Genomic DNA, 6,856 nt, shown 5'->3' with positions numbered 1-6,856 from the left:
AGTACTTCCTGTGGCAGGCACTTGGCTAAGTGCTTCATATGAATTAACTCACTCAACTGTCCTGGTCACAGGTCCATCATTATCCTCATTTCCCAGATGGAGAAACTGAGGCATGGAGAGATAAAGTGAGCTGGTCATGGTCCCACGGGCGGTGTGTGGTAGAACTCATTGGACCTCAGACAATCTGTGTCCAAAATCAGCCTGCATGCTCCCAGTTCCCATTGAAGTTGGATTCCATTGATGTGGAACACAGAGGAGCTGTGCAAAATGTGGCCAGAGAGACCACTCACTCACTTTTGTGGGCATCTTTAGTTGTTTCAGTTGACATTTACCAAGGCCATTGCCCTACGTAGGGAAGCGTTGGGTACAGGAAGGAAGGGTCCTCCTGTTGTGAAGCCTTTGCCTGTTGGTTCCCAATTGGCTCCTAATGTGCTAGATCCTGGAATACAGCCTGGGCCTTCCTTCCTAGGCCCTTTCCCACCATATCTTCTCTGCTATTGGGCAACCCCACACCTCACACCCCTTGCTCTTCTTTGCCCTACTAGATCTCCTTCATCTACCTGGCTCTAGCCCAGTGGAAGCCTTCTCTGACTCCCTGCTTTAATATTCTCAGTACTTTTTCTGCTTCTATGTGTGTACTAGGGATTGAAGCCAGAGGCTTCATACTGATCTACATTCCTGGATTTTTTAAAAAGTTCGTTATTTTGAGACAGGGTCTCCCTAAGTTGCCCAGACTAGTGTGGAACTTGCAATCCTCCTGCCTCAGTCTCCCTGAGCACCAGGATTAGAAATACACGCCCACACGCTAAGCTCTTGGTGACATTTCTTTGTAGCATTTGACATACTTGCAATTTTGTACTTGTCTGTGTGATTGATGTCTGCCCTGATTATAAGCTTCATGCAAGCAGATAAGTACCTGTTTGGCTTCCCTGGCACCTCAGCAATCAGCTCTGGAGATAATACACTCTCCAAACACTCCATCAATGCACGAAGAGCCACAGTGTCTGGTAACTGATCAAACAAGAGGATGACAGATAACACGCAGCTATTGTCATGGGTGCCGGCAGAAGTAGTACGTACTGCCACATGCGGTTGCCAGGGATGATTAGGAGTCCAGCATTGGATGTATTGATTTGGAGGAGCTGGCAGGTCGTCGGTTCTTCCAGCCAATGGTAAAGAACTTAGAAATCACAGTTTAAAGGAAATATGTGGTAGGAAGCTAGAAAAAATGAGAGTAAAGCTGTGTCAGTCAGAATTAGTTTGTAGGCACATAGAAAAAAAATTCTAATTTTTAAGAAATTATTTATTTGGTGCAGGGTCTTGCTACTCAGCTCAGACTCATAGTGATCCTCTTGTCTTAGCCTCCTCAGTGCTGGGATTACAGGTGTGTGCCACCACACCCAGTTTCAGGGCTGGCACGGTGGGCAGCATGGTGTGCAGTACCAGGAATCGAATCTAAGTCCTTGTGCTTACCAGGCAGGACTTAGGCCGAGCTATCTCCTCAGCCCCATCAAAATTTTGAAAAGAAGCACTTGCCTGGCAAGCACAAGGTCCTGAATTCAATCCCCAGTACCGAAGGGGGAAAAAAAAGAATAGAGACTTAAGGAAAATGTTCATGTTTTGAAAATGTGCATATTTTCAAAGTGAAATTCTGAGAATGTTCATACTTTGAAAACTGAAATTCTGGAGTTAGGCCGGCAGGGGCTGGGGTGGTGTCCTGTGGTGTCCAAGATCCACGCTCTCTCTGAATTGTCAATCTAGGAGGCAAAGTCTATCCTCAAGGTCTCCTCTGGCTCAACGTGGCTGCTGGAACTCAAGTCATCAAATCTGTCTTCCTGGTGGCAGATAGGAAGAGGAGGGGAGATGAAATGGAGTCCCCTGCAGGTCTAATCCCTGCACATCTCACTGGCTAAAATATGAGAAGGGTGTGCTTCACTTCAAGGAAAGTTTGAAAAAGCCTTTTGCGGAGGATCGGGGCGCTGCTGCCTCGAAGTCAGGCTCTGCTACTAAGGAACAGGGAGTAGCAGATGGGCAGTGGCTTACCCAAATACACGAGACCACACACAGCCCACGGTCACAAGAGGAACGTGAAAACGCATAGATGGGAAGAAGGTACCCAGGGGTGGGCACACACGGGATTTCAGAGTAGAAAGCAGTTCCAGCAGCCCCTGGTCAGCCCGGCCTTCTGGCTGGTAGGGAAGAGGACTGGCTCACAGGGAGAGACCTGGTCAAGATTGCACTCAGAGGCACATCGGAGGAAGGGTCGGAGGAAGGGTCGGAGTCAGAGCCCCTCGGTGGCCAGACGCGGAGGGAGGCGGTGGGGCGGATCTGCAGCCGCTAGTCCTAAACGCACTCTCCAGCTGAACGTGGGTCCACGCGGCGTGGCACTGCGGTGACCGAAGGATAGTCTAGGGTGCGGCAGGCTCGGACCGGAGTCCCAGCTATGCGTCTCTGGGCGGATTCCGGGCTTCTGCGGCCCTCAGAGCCCATCTACGTGGTGGCGTCACAGCACCAAGTGGGTCTTCCGGAAGTAGTGCTCATGCAATCGTTATTTTTAGAAAGCAACGCGTACTTTTGGAAGGACTGAACCAGAGAACTATAACGTACGTGGATGAGGTTAGAACAGCGGGCTTTCTGTCTTCGACAGGCTAGCCGCGGGCTCCCTCCCGGAAACAGCGGCCAAGCGGCTGCGTCTAGTCCGCCCGCCCGCCCGCCCGCGCTTGAAGCCTGCTGCTTAGCTTTGGATCCCGCCCTGCTGCAGACAACAGCGCCCTGGCGGACTCGCTGCGGCCTCTGTCAAGTGTGGCAGCCTCCCTGAGCCGTGAGGGCGCTTCTAAGCGCACTGTCGCATAAAGGAGCAGGTGGACGCCGGCTCGTTCCGGGTTTCATGTTCCCCCTTTCCCCACAGTCCCCGCGGGGCCCTGTCTCTCCGTGCTGTTCCCCACATCAGCTTCTCTTCCCTTCACGAGGCAAGCTGCGTATTCGAGTGCTCCACCGCGCCGGCGGCGCTCGGTGTCAAGCACCAGCCTAAAGACTCTGGCCTGAGGCTACTCACGACACGGTAGCAGGCACCCCTGCACCCTGCTGCCACTTTATCTGAAGTGTCTCAGTGCTGCTCTTTTCCCCTTCACCTCTGACATTTTCCTTGTCTCTCTCTTCTATTATCTGCTCTCTGCTGCTGTATCAGGTTTATGTTGCAATTAATAATTCTTGTGGAATTTTATAAGCTAGCCAGTTAGTTGTATTAATGGCTTTTCTTTTTGTCCTAAAAAAAGTTCAACATCAACACTCAAGGTAGAATAGCTTTAAAGTATCAAATGAAACAAGCAAAAATCTGTAAACACTATAAATGAGATCCTCATTAAAATTAATTTATTTTCATTGGGCACAAACTGGATTCTAGTTTTATTCGGAAATGTGGAATTTATGTCTGTTGTAAAATATGGCAGTAAGTCCCACACTGCTGGGGCCAGGACTATACGCCAGCTGGAGAGGATATGAAATTCAATATTTGCTTGTCTGCGAAGGCTTCACATGCAGAGATCCCAAAGCCGCTTTGCTTGCAGAGCCTCCTCCCTCTCTGCCACCAGCTCCGGTTCTGCCATCAGCAGTCTGGGCGAGCTGGGGGCAGCTTCTGTACTTCTCTGGGCCCGTTTCCCCTGTAAAATAAAACTACTACACCAAACTTCCAAGTCAACAGTTCTCACATTGCATGAAAAGTGTGAGAGCAACTTCGTGGAAATGCAGACGCCAGGCAGCCTTCCAGAGGCCGCCTCGGGAACCCAGAAGCGACGCTTAATGAGAGTGTAGCCTCGATGGTTCAGAGATAGAGTCTAAGAGGAAGGAAAAGAGGACGGCAGGGAAGTGGAAAGAGAAAGGAGGAGGCGGTGGAAGAAGAGGAGGAGGGGAGGACAGAAGGAAGAGGGAGCTCTGTCTGGGAGGGAAGAGCTCCGAAGGTCAAGGGCGTGGTAACTGGCCGATGCTCCTTGCCCTGAGCCGGCTCTCCTTGGAGCTCTGAGTCTGCGGCACGCACTGGGGGAGCAAAGCGCAGGCCGCCCTGCAGATGTGTAAGACCTCCTTGAAGCTGTGAGCGGTCCAGCGGTGGAGCCTGCTCTCATCTACTGGGCAGTGTGAACGCTTCCTTCCCTGTGCTAGAGGAAGTCTTTTCAGTTTTCCACCCAGGAGAAAACCTCCCTCAAGCATTTCTACCATGGCATCCAAGAGCATGCCTCCTGCTGCCTTCGGTATGGATGTGGAGAGAGATAAGCTTAATTCCTCGGATGGGGTCGTCCTGTTATGAACAAAATTTAGAGTCATGGGTAGGAATGGGCTTTTTGTGTTTCGACTTGAGGTTGCTTTGGCACAGGAAATTGAAATAATAACAGTAGCCCAAATCATTTTGTGCCAGATGTCTTAGAGGAGATGACACCTTCTCCCTGTGTCCTTGGATTGGCAGAAGGGCTGGCTACTTGTCTGAGGTCTCTTTTGTAAGGACACTGTGTGAGCTGTTCGTTGTTTCACATGCAAGATATAGCGCTGCACTCCAGGCCCGAAAGACTCACATCCACCTCACAATGCAAAATGCATTCGCTCACCTCCAAGAGTTCCCTAAATCCTGACAGTTCCAGTATTGTTTAAAGGAGACCATGTAGGAGAGAATGAGGAGGAAGGAGAGAAAATGGCATCCGCAGATTATAGTACCTACAGCCAAGCTGCAGCCCAGCAGGGCTACAGTGCTAACGTCTCCCAGCCAACTCAAGGATTTGCACAGACCACCCAGGCATATGGGCAACAGAGCTATGGAGCCTATGGACAGCCTACTGATGTCAGCTATACCCAGGCTCAGACCCCTGCCACCTACGGGCAGACTGCGTATGCAACTTCTCATGGACAGCCTCCCACTGGCTATACTACTCCAGCTGCTCCCCAGGAGTATGACCAACCTGTCCAGGGGTGTGGCACTGGTGCTTATGACGCCACCACTGCTGCAGTCGCCACCACCCAGGCTTCTTATGCAGCTCAGTCTGCACACGGCACTCAGCCTAAGCCCAGCCTATGGGCAGCAGGCAGCATCTACTGCACCCGCAAGACCACAGGGTGGTAACAAGCCTACTGAGACTAACCAACCTCAGTCTAGCACAGGAGGTTATATCCAGCCCAGCCTAGGCTAGGGACAGAGTAGCTACAGTTATCCCCAGGTTCCTGGAAGCTCCCTGATGCAGCCAGTCACCGCACCTCCATCCTGTCCTCCTACCAGCTATTCTTCTACACAGCCGACTAGTTATGATCAGAGCAGTTACTCTCAGCAGAACACCTATGCGCAGCCGAGCAGCTGTGGACAGCAGAGTAGCTATGGTCAACGAAGCAGCTATGGGCAGCAGCCTCCCACTAGTTATCCCTCCAGACTGGATCCTACAGCCAGGCTCCAAGTCAATATAGCCAACAGAGCAGCAGCTACAGGCAGCAGAGTTCATTCCACCAGGCCAACCCTAGCAGCATGGGTGTTTATGGGCAGGAGTCTGGAGGATTTTCCGGACCAGAAGAAAACCAGAGCATGAGTGGCCCTGATAACCAGGGCAGGGGAAGAAGGGGATTTGATCGTGGAGGCATGAGCAGAGGTGGGCGGAGAGGCGGACGCGGTGGAATGGGCAGCGCTGGAGAGTGAGGTGGCTTCGATAAGCCTGGTGGACCCATGGATGAAGGACCAGATCTTGATCTGGTATCTCATAGATCCTGATGAAGGCTCTGACAACAATGTAATTTGCACACAAGGACTAAATGACAGTGGGATACTTGATGATCTGGCAGACTTCTTTAAGTAATGTGGGATTCTTAAGATTAACAAGAGAACTGGACAACCCATGATCCACATCTACCTGAACAAAGAGACAGGAAAGCCCAAAGGTGATGCCACAGTGTCCTATGAGGGACACAACTTCCAAGGCTGCTGTGGAGTGGTTTGATGGGGAAGATTTTCAAGGAAGCAAACTTAGTCTCCCTTGCTTGGAAGAAGCCTCCAATGAGCAGCATGCAAGATGGCATGCTGCCTCGTGAGGGCAGAGGGATGCCACCATTGCTCCATGGCGGTCCAGGTGGCCCAGGAGGTCCTGGGGGACCCATGAGTTGCATGGGAGGTCATGGAGGAGACAGAGGAGGCTTCCCTCCGAGAGGCCCCCCGGGTTCCCGTGGAAACCCCTCTGGAGGAGGAAACGTCCAACATCAAGCTGGAGATGGGCAATGTCCCAATCCGGGTTGTGGAAACCAGAACTTCGCCTGGAGAACAGAATGCAACCAGTGTAAGGCCCCCAAACTTGAAGGCTTCCTCCTGCCACCCTTCCCACCCATCATGGCAGAGGTGGCCCTGGTGGCATGCAGGAAGGAAGAGGTGGCCTCATGGACCACAGTGGTCCTGGTGGAATGTTCAGAGGTGACCGTGGTGAAGACAGAGGTGGTTTCTGTGGTGGCTGTGGCATGGACTGAGGTGGCTTTGGTGGAGGAAGACGAGGTGGTCCAGCGGGCCTTCCTGGACCTTTGATGGAACAAATGGGAGGAAGCAGAGGTGGACATGGAGGACCTGGAAAAATGGATAAAGGTGAGCACCATCAGGAACGCAGAGACCGGCCCTACTAGACGCAGAGACCCTGCAGAGCTGCACTGACTACCAGAGTTGTTTTTTAAACCAGAAAATGTTTTAAATTTATAATTCCATATTTATAATGTTGGCCACAACATTATGATTATTCCTTGTCTGTTCTTTAGTATTTTTCACCATTTGTGAAGAGACATTAAAATAAGTTAAATGGTAAAAATAAATAAATAAAAATAAAAAAATAAAGGAGACCATGTAAAAAGTGTC

The 6,856-nt window shown here is 51.1% G+C and overlaps 1 pseudogene; it reads left to right on the top strand.

The window, feature by feature from the left end:
• The first annotated feature begins 4,678 nt into the window (after nucleotides 1-4,678).
• Nucleotides 4,679-6,630, top strand: LOC101585362 (annotated as a pseudogene).
• The last annotated feature ends 226 nt before the right edge of the window (nucleotides 6,631-6,856 follow it).

This window comes from Octodon degus, unplaced genomic scaffold (assembly GCF_000260255.1).
Source record: "Octodon degus isolate 3935 unplaced genomic scaffold, OctDeg1.0 scaffold00101, whole genome shotgun sequence".
In the NCBI taxonomy this organism is placed as follows: Eukaryota; Metazoa; Chordata; class Mammalia; order Rodentia; family Octodontidae; genus Octodon; species Octodon degus.
The sequence above is the reverse complement of the archived record's forward strand: the minus strand, read 5'-3'. Positions and strand labels throughout refer to the sequence as shown.